Genomic DNA, 24,681 nt, shown 5'->3' with positions numbered 1-24,681 from the left:
AAAAAGAAAATTCGACAAATATTGGGATTACTAAGATATTGTAAACCATGACTTAAAAACTACAGTGAAAAGGTGAAATTAACTAATAACCAACTTAAATGGTCTACAAAAGATGATTAAAAATTACAGAAAATAAAAAGGGCATTAATACACACACCTGTATTAAGCCTCAAAAAAAAAAAAAAAAAAAAAAAGACTCAGAGAAAATAATTTGTCAAATAGAGAGACCCAGAAAACAGCCCTGAGGACTCAGATCACCAAAAGTAACATAGTAATCTTCTTTATGTTCCTATATAATAGTTCTAAGAGTAAAATATGTTACTCTGCTGTAAAACTTCTGTGACAAGGAATTGTGTTTTACCTCTGAATATTTAAAGTTGCCAATAAACTATTCCTGTTAGCAGGTTAATAAGAATATAAACACTACACAGTCCTGTGTTAATACCTAATTGTGTTTATAGGCAAAATTCAAAGACTTTACTAAACTATCTGAAAAGTAATACTAATTTCAAGTTGTTAAAAATGTATAACTTTTAAACTAGTTACTTGCTTCTTACTTGATTTGAAAAAGGACTGTAAGCGATTAAGGTAAAAACCAATTCATATGACTGTTATAGGTTGTCTCACAGGTATTTATAACAGCATCTTTTTCCAAATACTTTGATAGTTGTTGTAATACATATTTTAAAAATATTTCATTAAATTTATTAACTTAAGACAAATGAAAATTTATATATACACAAAACTACTTAATTTGTCAATAATGAATGTGAAAGTGTGTATTAAAGAGTTACTTATGGAAATATCGAGGTAATCGACTCAGAGGAACACACTTTGTGTCGAAAATTGTTAAAAATCTAACAGAAAGCTTGGACATTAAGTGAGAATACCATACGCCATGGCACCCACAAAGTTCGGGAAAAGTTGAAAGAATAAACGGAGAAATCAAAGGTATTTTGACTAAATTAATGATAGAAACCAAATTATCATGGATTAAGTGCCTACCTATGACACTATTAATTCTAAGAACCAGACCCCGAACAGATTTAAGAATATCAGCATTTAAAATGGTGTATGGGATGCCCTATAGAATTGAAAGTCCACAAACAAATGTTTTGATTCAAGATTGTGTAATTAATATGTTTCACAATTAGCAGAACATCATAACAAGCTTTGGGAACATGGACTGATTGTGCAACGACCTCCGTTGGACTTAAAAATTCACAATTTTAAACCTGGGGACTGGATATTGGTTAAAACGTGGAAAGAAGAAACCCTAAAACCCAATTGGGAGGGACCTTATCTTGTTTTGCTTACAACAGAAACAGCTGTCCGGACTGCTAAACGTGGATGGACTCATGCCAGTCGCATTAAAGGCCCAGTGACAAGACCCCACTGGAAAGTAATCAGTACTCCAGGTGACACCAAGATAACCTTGAAAAGATAACATAATGATAGAGACTTTATTTGATTATTTTGACGCATTACCTTTTAGTATAAAGTGTATATTGCTGTTTATATTTGCTATAATTACTTCTTCTTTTATCTATTATACATGGAAGCATACAAAGTGTACTAAAAGAAATTGCTAAATTTATGCAAACCACACAATATTAAATACAGAAAATGTACTAATGTAAATAATATTCTAGATATACAAATTAGGTGTAATAATTTGAACTGCAATTGTTATCCATTTGCTTGTTTCAGGTGTAAGGTATGCCAGAATAAATGGTGGACACACTGTGAATATGGATACCCTCCAATAGGAGTTTGCACACAGTGTTGGAAAATCCAATGAACTCTCACTGAATGAAAACTAAAACAATTAGAGTCTAAACAAGAAATTATTTGAGAATCCCATGAATGGTGGGAAATTTTTACCAAAAGAATAAACCTTCAATATTATTGTTACCATTCCAACGAACCAATCCCCTTTGTAGCTAAAATCTTGGCTATAAAATACAGAAGGGGAATACTAACTGTGTCTTGCTTTGCCCCATTAGTTAAAGCTGCAAAGTGGGAAGCCTATATAAACAGGCAGAAAGCCCGAAACAGCTGTTCTCCTGAAGAATTCCCTTGCTGCCGAGAAGATGGTATACCCCGTGGCTCGAAGCAACCGAGTCGACGGGCGAGGCAGAGGAGGAACAAACTGTGGAGAAAAGAACCAAAACAATGGGACGCAAAAGCAACAATGGTCGAACTTCCCCAGGACTGGTAAAAATAAACTTAAATTGATAAAATTGACAGACACCCTTTTTCCTGGTATACCATTAGCTTGGTTATTAATAATAACCCAAGCAAATGGAAACCCTCATGAACCTATGGCCTGGAAATTATATAATTTACCAGAATCAAAATTAATTCAAACTCAGATTGGTCCAGGAAAGTGGAACTTCTCCGTGCATCTATATTCCCTGATACCTATAGAAGGGGGCCCCCAAGATGCAGCAATGCTTCAAGTCCAATGCAAGGCATTTTATATATGTCCAGCAAGTAACCCTGGCAAAAGTTATTGTAATTATCCAGGTCATTTTTACTGTGGCTATTGGGGTTGTGAAACTATTGCTTCAAGTTGAAAAACGCAGGGAGATAAATATATAGATGTAACTTGAGGACCCCCAGGCTACACTCCCTCAACACATGATTTTAGTGAAGACCCTATAAAACCCTGTGTCGAAGTGTCCTGTAAAAGAATTGAAATCACCATAAAAAAAACCCCAAGATGACACATGGTTAATTGGCCGTATCTGGGGAATTAGATATTGGGAACACGGAACGGATAGGGGAAGTTATTTTAGAATAGTTAAAGAAAAACTTCCTCATGATCGTTTGTCAATAGGACCAAATCTGGTCCTGAATCCACCCACTTCTTCTGAAGAAAAAGTTGCCCCCGTAATTGTTGTAATCCCTTCTCCAGACTCTCTTTCAAAAACACCTAATGATACTGTGACTGAATTCTCCTTATCCAGGGATCTAGAGTTGTCAGAATCCAAAGACCCCTTATGGAATCTAATGCAAGCCTCTTATCGTGCCCTTAATGAAAGCAAACCAAATTTAACTAAGGAATGCTGGTTATGTTATAATGTTAGACCACCATATTTTGAGACAATTGGAAAACTAGGTAAGATTCAATGGTCTAATGGTTCAAACCCACGAGAATGTCCATGGAATGACCAGAAGAATCATACACAAAGAATTACTATTCAACTAGTAACGGGTCAAGGAAAATGTATAGAAACAGTGCCCGAAAAGTATCAGCCTTTGTGCAACCAAACAATCACTAACACCGATATAGAAAAACACAAAAATCAAAATGACAAATAGGCTATCCCGACACCGGGAGCTAAATGGGTTTGTTCAGACATCGGAGTAACACCTTGCCTATCCCTAAACGTGTTTAATCAATCTCAGTTTTGCGTACAGGTGATCTATCACACCTCTGAGGAGGTGCTACGCCACTTTGAAGGAGACCTGAATAGACAAAAACGAGAACCAATTACAGTGATAACCCTAGCTACACTGCTGATAGCGGGTGAAGTTGAAATAGGTACAGGCATAGCCTCCCTAGTAAAAGGTCAGGAATTACAAAGTTTGCAAATGGCTGTAGATGAGGATTTAACAAAAATAGAACAATCTATCCAGAATTTAGCCACTTCAGTAAAGTCTTTATCAGAAGTAGTGCTGCAAAATAGAAGAGGATTAAACCTATTGTTCTTAAAAGAAGGAAGGTTATATATAACTCTCAATGAAGAATATTGTTCTTTTGCTGACCGTACGGGAGTAGTCCAGAACACTATGTCTGAACTCCGGAAAAGATTAGATCAACGTAAAAAGAATCGTGAAGCGGGCAGGTCATAGTATAAAAACTGGTTTAACGTTTCACCTTGGCTAACCACTTTGTTGTCTGTTTTAGCAGGACCGCTTACTATGTTAATTCTAGGACTTATATTTGGGCCTTGTATATTACGCTATATTTTACATTTTATTAAAAAACGGTTTGACATAACTAAATTGCTTATTTTTAACTATGAGGTCTGAGGTAAAAGATAAAAGTGTATCTATTAATGAAGATGAAAGTTGTTGTGAATGCGTTATACCACGTGAAAACTATGCCTATTGTAATTGTGAAGTATTACCTTGTGAGTGTTATGATAAATGTTGGGATTGTGGAAAAAGATTTGCTTACAGTGCCCAAAATGAAAGAAGCGTCTAATAAACAATAATAGGATAAAAAGAAAAAGGGGGGATTGTGAGAAACTATGGACTAGGGTATTGTTATTAGGATTTATGTAAAGCTCAATGTAAAGGTCAGGAAATCGCTCATGCAAACAGCTACCAGACACCGCCTGTGTAAGATAAGATAAGATAACCACAATCGTTTACCATTGTGCAAGATAACCGCCAGGTATCCAGGAACTGACAGAAACAGGACAGACAACCCCATATAAGGACATATGAGTAAGGGATTAACTATGAGACAAAGGAGAAAGACTTCTTACTTCGGCCTCAAAGAGACAGACAACGACCCCCTAACAACAACCGAGACATGCGCAGAGTATCTCCACTACTTCACGAACACGGAAATAAAGGTGTATAAAAAGGGACTGTTTGAACTGCTCAGTACGGCAGTTGGTGGAGCGCAGACTCCCCTGCCGTCCAGCGCTGTATTTGCTCATATTCTACTTGCTATAATTAATAAAATTTTAATTGGATTATGATCCCTTGTGGTCGCAATTTATGACACTGAGGAAACTGCTTTCTTACAGGCTCTGATGCCCAGGCCACATACACCTGACACATCGTGGGGGAATTGCGCATTCATTGCGGTAACACGACCCAATGGTATCTCTTATAGGGTTCTGCCTTGTTAATCGATGGTACCGAAAAGGCGAACCGTTCAGCGCCATCTGGGTACAATCTTTTAGATTTATAATTAACAAATCCTATTCTTCTGGAAGCATAACTGGAGATGGCAAACCTGGCTGCAGGGCTCCCATACTGTCCATCACCGCATTCACAGCTCTGAGATCATGTAACAGTCTCCATTTCCCACTTTTCTTGGGAATGGTAAATATTGCTGTATTCCATGGACTAGTAGAAGGAACAACATGTCCCGCTCTCAATTGGTCCTCAACTAACCCTTGTATTTTTAGCAGCCTTTCAGAATTTAGTGGCTACTGATCAATCCAGACAAGCTCATCTGTTTTCCAGCTAATTTTCAGGATTGGCTACCCCTCAGTGACCGCTCCTAAAAAGGATGCATCACTAACATTGCCTTCATTTGGCTCAATAAATCACGGCCTATGAGGCCAAACAATTCAGTTGGGGTAGTCATGACATACGGACACGTTGTAATGCGTTCACCATCGGGGAACACAAATGTAATCAGTAGCTGACTTACTAAGGTGGCTTGTGTGCCCCCTATCCCAGCAATACCAAAATTTGGATTGATCGATGGCCACGATGGAGGCCAAATGCATCGTGAAATAATCGTAACATCAGCTCCTGTATTGATTGTCATCGGTTTCTTGACGACAACTCCATCGGGCCCTTCCAATTGCCCTACCTTTTCTGGTTTACCTCTTGTTGTGTCCATGGCAAAGTATACCTGCGGTTTCCCTGTGGAGCCGAATCCACCATCTCCACGTTGTACCTCACCTGGGTTCAGAATGCACGACCTGAATGGAACTAATTGTGCTATTCTGGTACCTTTAGGAATAGAAACAGGAGGGATTACAACATGAATCATAATTTTCACAGTCCCACAATAATCTGCATCAATAAGCCCTGGGAGCACCAGAATTCCTTCTAGAGCTGTTGAAGATTGCCCCATTAAAAATGCACTAAGTCCAAACCCCAATGGTCCCTTTATGTTGACTGCGGTTTCCGCATCCACTCCAGAGCTTCCTGCGGTGGCGGATCTGGTGGTTGCGAGGCTGCCTGAGGGCTGGCAGCTCAAGCCCCTTGCATTTGTGTCATCACACGAGGGGTCTCCGCGGTCGGTGTAAAGTTTCCCTTCTTCCTGTATTCTCGGTGGTATGGTTATCTTTCTTACACTTGTTGCAGCACTTACTGTTAACAGTACCTGTACATTTGCTCCTAATGTGTCCACGTTTGCCACAGTTAGAACACTTGACCAAGGGTGTCTTACTGGCCTCGTGTTTCTTTGTAGCTCCTTGGAGAGCTGTGGCAGCGTAGGCTACTTTCTGTGAGTCCACTGATCGATCCACATATTCTATCATATCAATGACGTCTGCATTTCTCAGCAAATTACACAACGCTTTGTGTGTCTTTTCAGTAGCATTTTCAAAAGCGAGTATTTTGAACATGTTTTCTTTTATGCCCTCGTTCATGTCAGGGTGGTCGTAAATTGTATTCTCCTGTTTCACCTGGGTAAAAGCACGGCTGTACATATTGTCTGGTACGGTAAGAAAAGCTTGATACGCCAAGATCTGTGATAGATGATGAACCTCAGCGATACATTGTAACTGAGCATTCCCTGATGCGAAGGGTCTGGTACCCATTGGCATCTGCATGGTTACTCCCCATAGGGGATCTGTTTGTTGTCGTGATGTTGCTTGTTCCCTATCACAGAACGTCTCCCACTGCCGGAAAAACACTAACATTTGGGCGGGTGTCAAAATCAACTGTGCTAGCTGTTTAATATCTTGAGGTATCAGCGTATCAGCAGAAAAAATGAATTGCAGTATTTGGTGAGTTAACGCAGATTTGATTCCGTACTGACTCACAGCATTCCTTAATTTCTCAATAACCTTCCAGTCAAACGCCTCCCATTTTTTCTGTCCATTTGATGCAATAACTGGGAATGCTTGAAGCATAGTCCCTTCTATAATGGCGTCTTTTATTACACCCCTCCAATGTCTCTGCCTTTCTTCTGCAGCGGCTATTACAAGCGGCTCCGTGTCTATCACGGGTGCTGTTGGTTTCCCCGTCTCTTTTCTGCATTTCCTTTAACAATTCTAATGTTGTCTCTTTTTGTTCTATTATTAGAGTAACCAAATCCTTGTTTGCATTATTTGAATCAGGGTGTATGCTAGGTATAATTTGTTCATGTTGAACGGTGGTATCGGGGGCTGTTTTTTTTGTAGGCAGATTTTTACTCACTCCCTGATTCTGTAGGGTTTCCTTTAATCGTACGGTTAGGGAGGCTTGGGAACTGTCAGATGGCTGATTAATATCGGCAGTCCCAGGGAGTGGAGCAGAAGTCAAGGGCACAAGAGCAGGCGAACAAGCTCCAAAAAGTCTCTCTCGCTGCATTATGTTTTTCTCCCCGCTTTTCCCTTTCGCTTGCGGTTGGAGAGAGAGAGAGCAGCAAAAGCAGACGCAGACGCTTTGCGATCTGCTTTCATTTCTTACAGAGTTGTCTTAATCGATTTCCATAAAGTTGCAAGACCTTTAACTTCTTTAGACCCATTACTAATTTCATCCCATAGGGAGATTCCGATAGCATTCCAGGTACTAAGCTCAAAAGCTGTACCCACACTAATTGAAAGGTTTCTGTCCTTGCTTCATTAGTTTTTTAGCTGATTTATCATCGTCAATTACCATATCCCATAATACGTCTCCTAATCTACACCATTCACTCTCCTCAAATAATAAATCCGGATTCTTAAAGCATCCCTTAACACGACCTAAAGCAACTAATCCCAAAACTTGCTTACCGCAATTTACCCTCCGCTTTTCTAAAAAGCACAGTAATAATTTTAGGGCTACCTCTTGATCCATTGCCGGCCGGCTTCTTGATACTCCTGGGTGCTACCTTGATTAAGGCACCTCGGTTAAAAAGTCTTTGCAGCCTTTTTCCAGTAGCCCTCGCTGATGGTGAACCCCTTTTGGACGGTCCAGGCACGAGAGTCAACACACCAACCAAGACGATCAGCGTTCGGTTAATCTTTTCCCCCCAGTCGCTGCTACCGGTGCTTCTCAGTGTCCGTCGCTCCAATTCCCCTTTCTTCTGTCCCTGTTCGGGCGCCATTTGTTGAAGCAGCAGAGGAATGCACATAAGTCGACCCAATATGAGTGATAGAAGTGATTCAACTTTATTTGCACAGATAGCTCATATTTATACAGTTTGCAATAATTATGCCTACTAGTCCTAATATGATTGGTACATTGCTAATGTTTATTCATTACTAAAACACACCCACTTGTGATTTGCAGCTATGCATGTTCCGTAACTTTCTCATGGGAACTTCTTCAAAAGTTACTTATGAAGTTATGCCAAGGTCACACCGTCCCTGTCTTTCTCCTGATAACAGCAAGACCAGCTGTTGTTTTTCTCCTGATATCAGCAAAGCCAGCTATTTTCAGCCAAGGCCTAGTCTTGTTGCTCAAACTGACATTCTTTCACACAGAACTCTGCTCGCACAACATTTCTATAGACCCATGTCCTTCTTCATCAAGCCAATTCCCAACAATTTAGTACCATCGAGATACTCTCTGTCATATTTAAACAAGTATTTCGATCCCAAGCCTGCCCTTTGGACAAGGTCCAACTCGGGAACGTAACAATCAACGTCTCACCAATTTGGGCTTCAAAGGTCCTTTTTCTTGTGAAGTCCATTGTCCTTTGGGTGCCTTCTTCACCCTAGCGTGATGGATTCAGGTGTTCCGTTCCTTGATCTTAATCGTGGTGAAGGAGGCAAGTAGTACTTGAAATGGTCCTTCCCACGGCAGCTCCAGAGTTTTTTCTGTAAGAGACTTTATATACACATAATCTCCTGGTTGTATATTATGCACAGGCCCATCCAAACCTCTCCCTCGAGACCCTACCGCATGCTTCCTGATTTTATTAAGTTGCTTACCTAACGCCACCATGCAAGAAGTCATAATTTCATCCCCCGCTTGTACAGACACCCCTCTCTGTATCCCATAGGGTTGTCCATACAGAATTTCAAAGGGGCTCAGTCCTCCTTTCGCCCTTGGTCTCGTTTGTATACGCAGAAGGGCTTAAAGGGAGATACTGAGGCCATGTCAAATTTGCTTCTTGTCCTAATTTCACAATTTGCTGTTTAAGGGGTTCATTTTTTCCACTTGACCGCTCGACTGGGGGTGATATGGAATATGAAGCTGCCAATCTATACCCAAGTGGCGGCTAATTTGTTGTACTATTTTTGAGACAAAATGTGGTCCTCTGTCAGAGGATACAGTTGCTGGAACCCCAAAACATGGTATTATCTCTTGTACCGGTATTTTAGTTACCTCCCGAGCTTTAGCCGTTCTTGTTGGGAATGCTTCTGGCCAACCTGAAAAGGTATCAGTTAATACCAATAGATATCGATACCCCCCCTTTTCTTGGAAGGTCTGTAAAATCAATTTGCCATTGTTGTCCAGGCCCATTTCCTTTTCCAGTCTGGCCCATTTCCAGCTTGGGGGTGTTTTTAGGATTAGTCTGGAGGCAAAGATCACACTATCGTGTGATCACGCTGTCTCACCGTGGTGTATAAATTCCTAGCCACAATTTCTCCTATCAAATGATTATACAGAGCTTCTGTTCCCCAATGTCTTTTCCTATGTTCCTCCCGTATCAAATGCCATACTAAGCAACAGGGAACAATTAGCTTTCCCTGTGGGGTATGAGCCCACCCTTCTTCATTATATGACCCTTCTAAACCTGTAATGAGCTTTTGATCTTCCTTAGTGTATTCTGGCTTACCTTCTAGGGAAATCTGCCTATCAGGAATTAAGGCGCCTTCTGGTTTTACCTGTGTTTTGGCCACTTGTTTCACCTCTCTGTCCGCCAGCTCGTTCCCTTTTTCCAAATCTGAGCTCGCTTTCTGGTGTGCCTTAATATGCATAATTGCCACTTTCTTAGGGAGCTGGACAGCTTCCAGTCACTTCAGAATTTCTTCTGCATGTCTGATATTTTTCCCTTGAGAACTCACTAGTCCTCTCTCCTTCCAAATTGCTCCATGTGCGTGTACAACTCCAAAGGCATATTTTGAGTCTGTATAAATGTTCACAACTTTGCCCTGGGCCAATTCCAGGGCGCGGCTAAGAGCAATTATTTCTGCCTTCTGTGCGGAGGTGTTCGTGGGCAAAGCCCCCGATTCTGTTACCTCTTGGCTGGCGGTGACGGCGTATCCCACGTGTCAATTACCGTTTAGGATGTAACTGCTTCCGTCTGTGAAGCGAGTTTCCCCGTTTTCCATGGGGCTGTCTTTCAGGTCTGGGCGACTGGCGTATGTTGCTTCGATGGTTTCCAAACGGTCACGATGTACCAGTTCTCCTGTGTTCCCGCTGAGAAAAGAAGCTGGGTTAACAATGTTAGCGACTACAATCTCCACGTCATCCTGCTCTACCAATATAGCTTGATATCTCAGGAATCTCTGTGGAGAGAGACAGTGTCTGCCTTTTGCTTCCGGTACTGCTGATACTGCGTGAGACACCAGAACAGTAATCTTCTGGCCCAGAGTAAACTTTCGGGCTTCCTGTGTATTTAGTATCACAGCCGCAACCGCCCGCAGGCATCCAGGCCAACCTTTTGCAGTCGTGTCTAACTGCTTAGAGAGGTAGGCAACTGCCCGTCGAGACGGGCCCAGGTTTTGTGCTAATATTCCCAGGGCAATGCCCTGCTTCTCATGGGAGTAAAGAAGAAACGGCTTACTCGCATCTGGGAGTCCTAAGGCCGGAGCCGACATCAAAGCCTTTTTCAGTAGCTCAAAGGCTCATTCGGTCTCCTTATTCCACTCAAGGTGTTTCTGCTCAGTGGCTGTCAACGCATACAGTGGTTTAACAAGCAATCCATAATTATCGATCCACGATCGGCACCACCCTGTCATTCCCAGAGAAGTCCATAACTCTTCTACTGTCTGAGGCCTCCCAGTTTGACATATTGCCTCTTTACGGGCCTGTCCCAAAGTTCTTTGTCCCGCACTAATTTCATAGCCCAAATAATTCACTTTGCCTTGCATTACCTGTGCCTTTTTCTTGGATACCCGGTACCCCTGAAGTCCCAGGAAATTCAACAGGCTCGTCGCCCACGTCATACAATCTTTCTCTGTTTTGGTGGTGATCGGGATATCATCCACATACTGCAACAGCTTCCCCTCCTCAGACGGGGCTTCCCAAGATTCCAAGTCTTTCGCAAACCAATTGCCAAAAACGGTAGGCCTATTCTTAAATCCTTGTGGCAAGGCCGTCCAAGTGAGCTGGGTCTTTCGACTGCTTTTGGGGTTTTCCCATTCAAATGCAAGTAAGTTTTGCCTGGCTTCATGGAGAGGGAGGCAGACGAAAGCATCCTTCAAATCTAAAACACGAAACCAAGTCAATTCAGGTGTTAGTACGCTTAACAGGGTATATGGGTTAGCCGCTACCGGGTAAAGATCTTCAGTTATCTTATTCACCGCCCGTAAGTCTTGGGCCACCTGATATGACCCATCGGGCTTCCAAACAGGTAATATAGGGGGATTGAATTCAGACTCACACTCTTTTAATAGTCCCAACTGCAAAAATTTTTCTATCACCGGCTGGATTCCTTCTCTGTCTTCCTTCTTTAGGGGATATTGTTTAATTCTTACCGGCTTTTGGCCTTCCTTGATCCTAACTTCAACAGGTGGAGCACTTTTTGCTCTTCCAGGTGCATCGGTAGCCCATACCCCCGGGTACACTTGCTTTAAGATGTCCTCGTTAATGCTTCCTTCTAGGGGGAGACTGGTTAAGGTTAGGCTCAATATTTGAATATTTTGCTGATCTTTTACCTCCAGAGTAATTTCTCCCTTCTTGAATACAATTTTTGCTCCCAATCATTCCAACAAGTCCCTTCCCAAAAGTGCCTTCGGGGAGTTGGGCATATATAAAAATTTATGAATGCCCCACTGTTTTCCTAATTTATATTCTAAAGGTTTACAAAACTATGCCTTTTCACTTTGGCCAGTCGCCCCTTTCGCCGTGACATAATCATTTCCCAGGGGCATCAAAGCCTGATTCAAAACAGAGTATGTTGCTCCTGTATCTACCAAAAATTCTACCTCTTGTTGTGTTTTCCCTAGCTTAATTATAACCAGTGGATCCGCTAGGGTAGATTCCCCAGGTTCTTGTCAGTCTCCCTTCACAGAGGCTACCGTTCTTCCTGTTTGAGCCCTCTGATGCTCCTTCTTCCTTGGGCATTCCCTTTTCCAATGACTGAATTTCTTACACAAAGCGCATTGATCCTTGCCCAGTCGGGGCAAGTCTCGTCTAGGCCCTCTTCCTCTTTCTTCCCGAATAACAGCCATTGATTTCCTTTGCCCTTGCCTATATCATTCTTCTCTGTTACTAAACACCCTCCGTGCTTTTGTGGTACAGAACAGAGATGTAGCAAGAAAGGAAAAAAGGAAGGGAGGGAGAACAAAGGGAGAGAGACACAAAGACGGGAAGAAGGACAAAGGGATGGCAGAAGAAAAAAAATAATGATAGGCTACAGGACAGAGCTGGAGGAGTTCAGTGAAGACACAGGGAGCATGACAGAACGACAGTGAGAAACAAGGGACAGAGCAGGACAGCACTGGAGGAAAAAGCAACTGTGATTGATAGGCTGTGAGAGAGATATGGAGGAAGAGAGAAAAGAGAAGGGACAGCTAGCTTGAAGAGGGGGATGCAGTTAGAAAGGATGGAAGAGGGAAGGGAACAGAGAGAAATACAGAAAAGATGGGAAGAGGAAGCAGCACAGAGGGACAGCAATAGAAGAAAAAAGGGACAGGGAGCTGGACAGATGGAGAAAAAAACAGGAGGAACAGATACAACATGATATGACGGGACAGGAAGTAACACAAAGCATCAGATGAGAATAATGACAAGAGATAGAGAGGGACTATGAAAAGCACAGGAGGTTGGAGAGAGAGAGAGAAAACATGAATAAAAAGAGTAGGAAGCACCACAAAGGGTCAGGGAAAGAGAAAAACAGGAAGGACAACAGGGACAGTGAAATACCGAATAAAAAAACCCTCACCTATTACACACATCTTATCCACTCATCAAGCTTGTTTCAGGATTACACAGTACCTCAGCCCCTTTAAGAAAAGTAACACATCGCCCGAGCCCATTTCGGCGCCGCACCGTGCCCGAGCCCATTTCACGGTTATGGAGCTACAGCTCCAATTTCAAAGTTGTGCAATCACTAGAGCCAGCAATGCACCCCCTTTCCATTAACCCAGCAGCAGCTACATTTACCTCAAGGTATCTACAACTCGCCCTTGGATGCCTAATTCCAACAGACACTTTCACTCACTTCTACAGCTAAGTTTACCTATGGGCACGTGCTTCGCTCTGCACTTGCCTTTGTGATTGCCATTAGTACTGGGATTCCGCCAAGGACACCTAATTACCTGTCTTTCTTTCATTTTGTTCTTAGTGCTTCATTTGGTCCATTACTCATTCCACATACTTTCAGCTATGTCAGTATTTAAAGTCCAATTCTACAACCTTCTTTTTGTACAATATATAGAAAAGACTTTACGGCCTCACTCGTCAAATATTTGACACTATTAGTTCTAGTCCTCTTTTAATCATTATTTTTACAAATACATTTAAACTCCAAAAAATCTAGCATTACCTGAAGAAGAAATGCCACTATTCAGTACCTGCAATGCTCTACGGACTGGTCTTTTCCACATTCCTCGCTCCCATTACATCCGTCGCTGCACATCCAGAAGCTTTACTCCCTGAGGTGACATTACCTGCACGATCCCCGTTCCCGGGCAGCAAACAAGGGAGCTCCGCTCATCTTGACAGACTGTCCATTTCCACACCTCGACACAAAAACAGAAATTGAAAAATTTCATTACGTCACAAACTACAAAGAGCACCCAAATATTTTTTTACAAACCCACCACAGACAAATACAGTTACACTCACGCACTTCACAACCCTGGCCTACTCCATGCTGGCCATCTAGTCCAACTCCCCCCACCCTTCGCCCACAAAATCCTCAACTGTCTTCCAAAGACCATCCACTGGACAACATATTTCCCTGCGCTGACTGGCAATTACCACATTCCAGGGGAGAGCTGCACGGGAACGCTGTTCCTGGGAACCTTGAAAAAAAACAACAAAAAAAAAAAAAAATCACCCTGCCTTTGAAAGCCCGGGCCCAAGGCAGACCCCAGTCCAAACATTGGCAATCAGCATTGCCTCATGGAGCAGCTGGGACCAGGGAAAAGAAAAAAAAGTGGGGCAGGGGAGGACACCAAAAACCAACCCAGATCCCAACTGGGGTTTTTTATTCTAAGTTTTTGGGGTTTTTTCCTAATTCCCTGAAAAACATCTCAACTCTACATCCAACCTGAATGGGAAAAAAAACCCAAAAAGTCTAAACCACATAACCCTACAAGGTTAGACACATTCACAACACACCACTCATTCAGACGGCATGCATGCCAGCCCTCACTCTCAACTCATCTATCCTACCGCCCACAGGCCTGGAGAGGCCGTCACCCTGTGCCTGCGGCAGCAGGGGCCTCAAAAATCGCCCTACCTGCAAAAACCTGGGCCCCAGCCCAACCTCCTTCCAACCAACCTCCCCACAAACTGCCCTTCCGTTACACCAACGTTTCAATACGCACCATCATCTCCACCATCCGTGCACGTTCAACCCGATACTGAGCTTTCACAGTGCCACGTGTCACAGTCCAACCTCCGTAGCAGCCATGTCACCTAAACGCAAGGTTCCTTCAAGCACCTCTTGTGCCCTGTCAACACCTGCAAAAACAACACACAAAGCTTGTCAACAGACGCTTCATCCTTGAGAGAGAAGTCAAGTCCTCCACCGCTCCCCTACCCTGCTTCCCACCTATTCCAAAAATAACACATCCTCACAGCCAGTGTCTTCCATGGCACTTGAAAAAAACAGAGCGTCACAAACACAGAGCTCTCCCAAAGTTACCGATCGCTCCAAGACCCATCACGCGGCTACTCAGACCTCAAGGCCTTGACCAGTTCTAGAGGCCTGCCACAAAGCATCCACATAAACAAGATGAACACCATTGCCCAGTTCCTGCCTTACTCAATGCTAGTTCACAGCCCAATTGCGATCCCCTCAACTCTTTGCATGCAAAGAGCCCAAAGTCATTAAACCTTTGACGCTGCCTCTACAATGCCATACAAGACACACATGAACATAGAGCCATGTAATTCACATGCAAATATAATGCCATACAAGGCAGTACTCTTACCTCGGTCAAGGCAAAACAACTCAGAGCACTGCCATACCAGTCAAAACAGAACAGGGCCAATGCAAGAGACTCTCACGTGACAGTCAATACAAGTACAGACCAGAACAATACAAAACCAATACAGGACCATAGAAGGCAAGGCAGTCTCAGGTGGCAATCCATACAAGTACAGAGCACTGCAATACAAAACACAATGCAGGGCCAGGCAATGCAAGACAGTCTCACATGACAGTCAATACAAATACACAACAAAACAACACAAGGCAAAGGCAATACAGACCAATACAATGCAAGAAAACTGCAAAAAAACAGCAAAAGCAAAGCAGTCTCATAGAGCCACCGGCCACATCTTCCTTCTGAGTCCACTCACAGACCAACCTCCTTACAGCGCTCTGCTGCCTTCCCCCATCGCTCTGTGGCATGCAGCACGTCCCTTCGCATCTGAAAAAAAAACAAAACCAAAAAAAACCATATTGAACGAGTCACCTGGATGCAGAGCAGGAGATGAACAATTCCAGAGGTCCTGACTCCATCTACGAAGACCATCTGGAGTGCAACTATAGCCTGCCATGTTAGAAAAAGAAAAAAATAGGAAAAGGCCAAAACTTTAAGCCCATCCCATGCAAGACCTAAGACCTTAGAGACTCAAATCTGCTTCACTACCCCTCAGCAGCCCATGCCACATAGCTCCAATCACCTCTGTACAACACTATCAACGTGGCTGTCCACAAAGCCCACTGATGTCTACACAATCTCAGATGACTTCACAACCCTTGCCCAAACAATCAAGGCAAATCAACATTTCACCCATAGGCTCCTATTGCTGTTCCATCTACCCTTGACTTTAGATCCCCAGACAGAGCAGCTCCAAGCCAAACACACCCATACGCACAACACAGAACGGTACCAACAAGGCGATTCAAAGAGAGAGAAACATCTCAGCAAGAAGAATGATTCCTGGATGGGAGTTGCCAGCCAGCAAGATGTCCTACAGCGGCCAAGACCACAAAGCCAGGAGGCTCTACGACAGCCCCAAAGAAGAAGAGGCAAAAGGAACGGCCCGTTACAAGGTAGTACCATCAAAACCAAGATCAGGGACACGCAAGAAGCCTGTCATCAAGACCTAGGAACGTCAAGGTGCAGGGAAGAACTCCCATTCCGAGACAACACATGCCTAGAGAGCAGAAATGCCAAAGCAGCCCAGAAGAGTGCCGCAAAAGAGAACCAGCGGGAACCTTCCGACACCGATCCACACTTTCGACCTCCGAGCGCAAGAAAAGCGGCACCCGATTGGCACAGTGCCGATGAGTAAGGGCATTCGAGACCCTAGGGACTGCTCCCAAAGCACACACCACGCTCCCTGAGCGCAAAGACTGATGATGGCGTCAAGACCCGAACAAGGTCCAAGGCACACAAGACACACTACACAAACTACACACCACCACAGACACAGGCCAGAACTGCCCGGCCCGCGCTGGTCTCAGGCTGAAAAGCAACCCCCTCCCTTCCCCTGCCCACACAGGACGGTTCCTGCCCTCCTACTCTAACTTTGAAACCCCTCCCGGCACTTCCCAGCTCTGTCCCTCCCTCTCAGCTGCTCCCCAGCCCGCGTCCCTCAACTTAACTTTCAGAGGGCCGAGAGTACGAATCCAGCCTCCGCACAACTCACATGGGCTAACTGGGACCATCCAGCAGTCACCAGGTTCCTCTTCATCATCTGCAGTGAAGACAGTAAAAAAAAAAAAAACACACACCAACAACACAATCAGAAGAGGCAGTAAGTAACCCATCAGCCAACACCAGCTACTTTCCCAAAACCCCACTTCATCACACACACCACAGCGTTATGCTTACCTGCTCATTCCAGACTGAGACCCTGCAGCCGTCATCACTCATGGTACCGAAGGTAGCAAGACACACAAAATTAGCATGGCACTCACGAGAAGTTACCAGTCCTATTCTCCTCCTCCCTAATCCACAGCTTACCTCAAACGCTCATCCCATTCCAAAGGTGGCCCACACAGCACCTGCAAAACAGAAGGTAAATGCTTAACCGAGCAACCACCTAATACTTTGATATTCAACACCGGTCCAGCCCACAACCACCCACCTCACCTTCTCAGACTGCTCGTTGGCCTGCAACTTCACCCCTCTGAGGCTGCATGCGCCACCTGCAGAAACCAAAGCAGAAGACGCGTGCTAAGAGGCCGCCCGAAACCTCAGCCTGCCCGCACCAATTCCCAACTCGCTCTCCTTTCCCTTGGCCGCTCGACCACCCCACTCTGTCATGAAGAGCTTGCCACGTCAAGGCACGCGTACCGCCTGCAAAAAACAAACGACAAGGGATGCTTCCAAGTTTACCAACAATGCGACGCCTCCAAAGGAACAGTTCCTTTAACCCAGCCAGTCACAGCTCACCTTGCACAAGACACCTCCAGTACCAATGGCCCGCTTCGCTCCTTGCTTCGCACCTTCAAAATAAAAGAAAAAAGAACCCTATCAGCTAGTCATAGAGCCACCAGCCGCATCTTCCCTCTGACTCCACTCACAGATCCACCTCTTTACAGCACTCCGCTCCGCTCCCCTCCTCCGTCGCTCTGGGGCACTCATCTTGTCACTCCGCATCGGAATAAAACCCCATATTGAACGAGTCAGCCTGCATGCAGACTAAGAGCCTAACAACTCCAGAGACCTTCATTCCATCTAGGAATACCAGTACTCCAGCTACAACCAGCCATTTTTAAAAAAAAAAAAACAAACAAAAAAATCAGGGCCAAACTTTAAGCCCATCACATGCAAGCCTCAACACCTTAGAGACTCAAATCCGCTTCACCACCCCTCGACAGCCTCTGCCACAAGCCTACAATCATTTCCATTAAAAAAATCTCAACATGGCTGTCCACACAGCCCACGAATGCCTACTCGATCCCAGATGACTTTACAACCCTTGCCTAAACAATTAAGGCAAAACAACATTTCACCCATAGACTCTTATCGCTGTTCCACCTACCCCTGACTCTACAGCACTGGGCAGGGCAGCTCCAAGCCAAACACACCTGTGCACAAAACACCACAAGACAGAACACTACAGACAACATGATTCAGAGAGAAAACTCTCGGCAAGTTGTCTCGGCAAGACATCAAAACTTGAGGAAGGTCTAAGCGCACAAGACAGCCTACACAAACTACACGCCACCGCAGACATGGGCTGGAACTGCCCTGCCCGGCACGCATGGGTCTTGTGCTGAAAAGCAACCCGCTCCCTTCACCTGCGCAAAGGCAACTGACTGCTTTGGGACAGCCCTCTCTCCCGCGCTAACTTTAAAACCCCTCCCTGCAATTCCCAGCTTTGTCCCTTCCTCCCAGCCTCTCCCCAGCCTGGGTCCCTCAACTTAGCTTTCAGAGGGCCGAGTGTCCAAAGCCATCCTCCACAAAACCACACGGGCTAACTGGGATGTTCCTCAAGGGGACACATTGCTCTTCAACATCTGCAATGAAAAAACAAAAAAATAAACAAACAAACAAACCAGAAAAGGGAGTAAGCATCCCGCTGGCCAATGCCAACTACTTCCCCAACTCCCCCCTCCTCACAAGTGCCACCGTGTTCATTTCCCCGCTCATTGTGGACTCAGACCCTGCAGCCATCGTCACTCATGCTACCTAAGGTACCAAGAGACACCAAGTTAGCATGGCACTCATGGGAAGTCATCGGCCCCATGCTCCTCCTCACTAATCCACAGCTCACCTCAAACGCTCATCCAATTCCAAAGGTGGCCCGCACAGCGCCTCCAGAACAGAAGGTAAGTGCTTATCCAAGCAGCCCCATAATACTTTGCTATTCAACACTGACCCGGCCGACAACCGCCTCACCTCGGACCGCTCACCGGCATGCAGCTTTTCAGGAGACCTTATAGCAGACTTCATGGTACGTAAAGGGTGCCTACAAGAAACCTGCAGAGGGACTTTTTACAACGGTGTACAGCCATAGGACAAGGCGGTAACGGCTTTAGTCCTAAAGAGGGTACATTCAGTTTAGGCGTTAGGAAGACGTTTCTCACTAGGGGTAACAAGGCACTGAACGCGTTGCCCAGAGAACCTGCGGATGCTCCCCTCCCTGGAAGCATTCAAGGCCAGGTCAGATGGGCTTTGAGCAACCTGGTCTCACGGAAGGTGTCCCTGGGGGGGTTGGAACTAGAGGATCTTTATGGTGCCTTCCAACCCAAACCATTCTACGATTCTATGACATTCAAATCCAAGTGCAAAACTCCTCTGAGAAGGGCTGGTGAACCCTCCTCCCTTTCCCCAGCAGTCCCAAAACTTAAGAAACCCCTTTTCTTCTCCTCAACTGTCAGGAAAGGAACCCCACTGCTTCCTGACACCTCCTGCCCTCGGTTTGCAACCCTGAACCCCCTTCAGTGGCTACCCCTCAGGAGCCGCTCTTCCGAGCCACATCCCAAATTCTGGGGGCACCTCCTAACCTACAGCTTCCCAGAGACTCTGAGCTCTGCTACATGCCCATAAAATAAAGTCAAGTGCCAAGCCTTGTAATCTACAAGGGGCCTGCCACAAGCTGCAAAGACTCTAGGGACAACGTGGCATTCCGCGGGCAATGAAAAAAGGTGACGAGGCTTCCCAGACCCTGAAAGGCATTGTGCCTCACAGCCCTTCTGCTTTCTTCAGAAATACTAAAACTCCATATACAAATACATACAAGACGTTCACCCTAACGCCTGCTAAACAACGTCACCATCAGTCCCATTAAGAGAAATATCAGCAATGTACACAGCATACAGCAGAACTGGTGAAATAAACAAGGTTACTTTTTCAATAAAGTTGGGAATCCCAGGAAAACACAACGCATGAAGAATTAAGAAAAAAAACAAACAGTGCGTACTGTTAAACCATCTTTCTACCCCTAAACACTCAAAACAAAACTACTGACCTGAAAAAAGAAAGAAAGAAAAAAAAAAAAAGAAAGAAAAAAAAAGCGCACAGCTGCATACAAGTGTTACTTTCTACCACACATGCTGCTGAACCCGGACTAGTCCTGAAGCTCTTACCTTAGGCAGACACCTGTCCCCAAAGGGCTGAGCCAGCTCAAAAGCTGCAAAGCACTCAAGGAAGAGCTGAGCACCAACACCAGAGAAACCCAGAGGCACAATGAGCTCCCTCAGCAGAGGCTGTGGCTCAAATAGCCCGAGCCCCCGCCCACCACCCTTAGCGCAATCACCTGGGAAAGGGGAAGGGCAAACCATCAGCAGTTATAAAGTCAGCTGGAGGAGCAGCAGCACTGTTCTCACCTGCCTTAAATTTACAGCAAATGAGACCCTGAACAGACAAAGCGACCCTTACTGACAACGATGATACCTGCTCCTGTACTACAGCTACACCTATTGCATCAGCAATGGGACCAGGTAGGGAATTCAACTTCATTTTTCTGGGGCCTAGATAGAAAACAATAGATCCCCTTCTAAACTAGGTAGGAAACTAGCTCATCAAATGCAATGACAATGTTGTTATCAAAATTGATGTGCTTCAGTTTCCTATAAAAAAGCCAAAACACTCTGGGGTTATGCTTCATTTCTAGCAAGACTGTGCATACCACCTTACTTCTACCAGAACTACCTTCTGGATAGGAATGAATCAAAGAGCAGAATTCGATCCCTTAAGAATTCCATCTCCAAAATATCTCGGGTTGCAAAACAAATTATTTCCTGTGAATAGCCAATGATGCAGAGTCCCCCTGAGCATGTCTCCAGCTGACTCCCTTAACAGAGGTACAAGAGCCCCAAAGCGCAGAAGACACCAAAAAAACCCCATGGAAATACATGGGGGGGACCAGGCAGCAGCCATGCCCCACAAGGACAGGCCAGGGCAGGGCAGGGGGGGCAACAACACCCCCTGCAGTCATGCAGGAAAGGTTCAGCAGAAGCCACACCCCCACGGTTTGGGGGAGAGGGGGCTGCAGCCACAAATGACACCAAGAAAACATGGAACTTCAGGGATACACGGCGGGTGGGGGGAAGGGGGTGATGCCCCCACCAATCGGCATGGGAAAAAAACTCACAGGGAAGGTGGGTTAGATGGATAGTTTGCGGTGGAAAGATATGTGCGCAAAAACATGCACAGGCTGGGGGGGGGGGGTGTCATGCACGAGGTTTACCTTCACCAGGGGCTCCACCCAGGTAATCCAGAGTAGGTAACCTCATCTGGGATAATCTGCAACAGCAATTCCACTCTGGGTTCTTGACCCAATACCAGATAAGCCACACTGCCTGCCCCACGGAGGGGGTGCTTCCCACAGGATGGGGCATCTGTTGATCATCACCACACCCTTACGACAACACATCTGAAAAATTAAAATCACAAACTGTATTTCAGCATATTAAGAAAATAACACCAAATGAGTAGAGGAATTCCAGCAAAGGGAGAGGCTAGCAGGTGCCCTAATCAGGACTCGAGCTAAACAGGTCAGCTCACAATACAACACATCCTTTAGAATGTAGACTGATGAAAACTGGTTTGCTGTTAGATAACTGTATAAGTGAGATTTGATAAATGATCATATATTAACATTATTGTTGAAACAGTAGACAAAGGGGACCTGGGGACATAATTATGAAAGTGTAGTCAAGTGATTAACTAGTAATTATTCATAAGTTTTGCAGTTCTTTGCTCTTATGACTAGATGTTCCTGTGCGCTAAATGAGAACAATGCTGAAACTGACCACATGTGATTGAAAGAAACTGCGTTAAGCTTCAAGATCAAAGAACAAGGACAAGAATAAAGACTTTGAGGACAGCCAGCAAGAACTTCAAATGGGTCGGTGGTCGCAAAAGCAGCCCTTCGTCTCAAATGGATCCTTCATTGCGTGTGATCGGATGTAGGCAGTACTATGATAATCGGTTGTCGTCGGTTTTATGTATATGTATACTAATCTGATTAATAAGCAATTAGTTATTCTATATAACCTGTTTGTGCTAAAGCTGTGGCATACACACTAGGTGGAACTATCCCCCATGCATCCAGCGCTGCAATGAAGAATGCCTGCTTTCTAAAACTCCAAAATGAGTCTTAGGGAGTTTCTTCGACTGGCTTTTCAGTATCAGAGGCACAAGGGAGGAAAGAAAAAGAAAAAAAAAAGAAAAAATAGGCAGGGGTGTGGGAAAGAGAGGGGACCAGGGGAGGGAGGGGCAGGGAGGGACCACAATGCCCAAGAGGGGAGACGGGGCCCCGAGGGCCCGGGGCTCACCACAGCTCTTGTTCTTGGCGCTGCCAGGAGAATTTGCCAGTTCAGACGCTTCTTTCTGCTCCTCTCCCGCTCCCCTCCTCTTCCGTAACTCCGGTGGCACGGCCGACCTCCCCCTAGGAGTAACACGCGTCTCGTAGGTCTCGCAAGACGAGGCTTCCTAGGCACGGAGCCTCGCTCGCACGCTACGTGGCCGTGCTGCATACGGACCCTGCGGTGCACCTCGGCAAGCCCCAGGGTCTGCTGTAGCCATCTGCATGTGGCATCAGGGTTGCGGGAGTGACAGCAGCCAGTCAACAGATGCTGGCAAGAGATTTACAACAAAAAATAACGCCTGGTTCAGGTAAGAGCCTGAAGGCAGGCCACAAGAGACCCAAAGCTGCTTCGTGCCAGAGGGGCAGCTCTGTTCGGCAGGAAACACCACGGCCCAGCGCACCAGATGCGAGCGGCCCACCTGCAAGCGAGCGATACCCCGGCGACCCTGGGGCTCAGTTGGGGTGGGCACCGCCGTGCTATCAGAACTCTGCTCTCCTAATCCTGCACGCACGCAAGGCTTCTTGCACGGGGCTTGTCTCTTATCGAAGAGACGCTGCTACTTACCACCCTGCCCTCCGGCGTGCAAAGTAATTAGATGTTGAGGCAGGGAAAGCAAAGAGGTGTGTCGGGATATTAGATGTCCTCAGCAGAGGACCATAGAGCCCTCGAGGTTCCATCTTTGCTCCCCACAGGAGCGTGGCTCCACACTCCTTGCCACTCCTGCCAGCAAGCATCACAATTGCCCTTTGCTGCCTGCATCACGCAGTACCTGCACGGCCCCAGTACTGCCGCTTACAGAGCGAGAGGCGCTCGCTATAAAACGGCGATGAAGAACAAGGACGGCCTGTCGAGATGGCAGGAGGAACACAGAGAGCCTCCAGCATTAGCCAGGCAGGGCTTGCAACTCACCTCGTGTCATGGTTTAACGCCAGCCGGCAACGAAGGCCCACGCGACCGCTCACTCGCTCCCCCGCCCCCAGCGGGACGGGGAGACAATTGGAAGGGCAAAAGTGAGAAAACTCGTGGCTTGAAACGAAAAGTTTAATCATTAAAAAGGAACTACAACAACAACTTGTAAGGAAAAGAAGGGAAAAAATGACAGAGAACAGGGTGCAGGCAGCACACCAGGGGTCTGGAGCCTGATGGATGATGGGGGGTGGTGGTGTGGAATATGGAGGAGGGAAAGGAGGGAGGCAGGGCAGGAGATAGGAGAGCAGGGGGTGCAGGGGGAAACAACTCGCATGGGTTAAAAACTCGTGTGGGTGAAGGGGATGGGCTGGAGCAGGAGGTGGGGGGGGCATATGGGGGAGACACGGACACAGGGGGTAGGGTATGTGTGGGTACAAAGGTGCACGGGGTGTACTAAAACAAGTTGTGCTGCTTCACAAAAACATGGTCCCACCTGAATTCAGTAGGGTTTCTTCTGCTCTTAAACATTAATCAGGCACTTAAAAGCTTCAGTAGACTTGTAAGTCCAAACCTCCGACAATTTACGTAGTCTTATCATTTCTGATATCCATGATATGTGAAAATAAATCTTTCAGTTTAATAGTTGTCACTGAGAAAGATACGTGTGAATCTAAACCACACAAGGGGAATAATATCATGTTTGCCATGTAGACTTTACTAAGAGCTTGAAATTAACTTCTCAGGATCTTTTAAGCTTCTAAGCATAAAATAATTAGTGTAGCTTACAGATGTGGAAGAGAAATATTTTGGTATCATAACCAAAGTAGTCTTCTCCTCTGTGAACTGCAACACAATCTGTAATATTGCATCAACACTTCAAAACCCACTCTGTCTCTCCTCTTTTCTCATCCAATGTTTTGTTTATTTCAAGAAATTCTTTCATTATCTATCCCATAAAATGAGAAATAGATTATTATGGAAGAGCTCCTAAGATAAAAAGTTAATGCATTAAACTAGCTGTGATATAAAAATTATTTGAGATATATTTATGTGTGATGTTCTGATGAATTATCTAGTTGTTTACAATTGCTAGGACTTCTCTCAGTATTAAATCACTGGCAACGTGCATGAACACAAGAAACTATTCATGGGGCACATTCATCCTTTATGCAGTTAAATGAAGTTTTTAAATCACAAAAAGATTTGGCTGTTACACAGTCTGTGTAAATTACAGGATAGTAACCCAAACCCCAAGACCATGTCTCTCCTACTTTGCTCTGTTTCAGAATAATCTCAGCTTGCAAAGCAGATCA

The 24,681-nt window shown here is 45.2% G+C and overlaps 2 long non-coding RNA genes across 5 annotated transcripts; one reads left to right on the top strand and one right to left on the bottom strand.

Annotated features, from left to right (window-relative positions):
* The first annotated feature begins 977 nt into the window (after window positions 1-977).
* Window positions 978-4,721, top strand: LOC126049697 (uncharacterized). The gene is made up of 2 exons (XR_007509291.1): window positions 978-1,418; window positions 1,711-4,721. It is a non-coding gene; the product is annotated as an uncharacterized LOC126049697 (long non-coding RNA).
* An 893-nt stretch (window positions 4,722-5,614) lies between these two features.
* Window positions 5,615-18,653, bottom strand: LOC126049696 (uncharacterized). Of its 4 annotated transcripts, none has more exons than XR_007509290.1 (12): window positions 17,592-18,653; window positions 17,289-17,344; window positions 17,160-17,200; window positions 17,028-17,064; window positions 16,843-16,890; window positions 15,552-15,614; window positions 14,565-14,700; window positions 10,941-13,751; window positions 9,729-10,263; window positions 8,548-8,724; window positions 7,738-7,984; window positions 5,615-5,712 (listed from the first exon to the last, which is right to left on the bottom strand). It is a non-coding gene; the product is annotated as an uncharacterized LOC126049696 (long non-coding RNA). The 4 variants fall into 4 exon arrangements; XR_007509289.1 differs by having other exon boundaries at window positions 8,548-10,263; window positions 10,941-11,272; window positions 11,450-13,751; XR_007509288.1 differs by having other exon boundaries at window positions 8,548-10,263; window positions 10,941-11,665; window positions 13,584-13,751.
* Between the last annotated feature and the right edge of the window lie 6,028 nt (window positions 18,654-24,681).

Source organism: Accipiter gentilis, chromosome 23 (assembly GCF_929443795.1).
Source record: "Accipiter gentilis chromosome 23, bAccGen1.1, whole genome shotgun sequence".
Lineage (NCBI taxonomy): Eukaryota > Metazoa > Chordata > Aves > Accipitriformes > Accipitridae > Astur > Astur gentilis.
The sequence above is the reverse complement of the archived record's forward strand: the minus strand, read 5'-3'. Positions and strand labels throughout refer to the sequence as shown.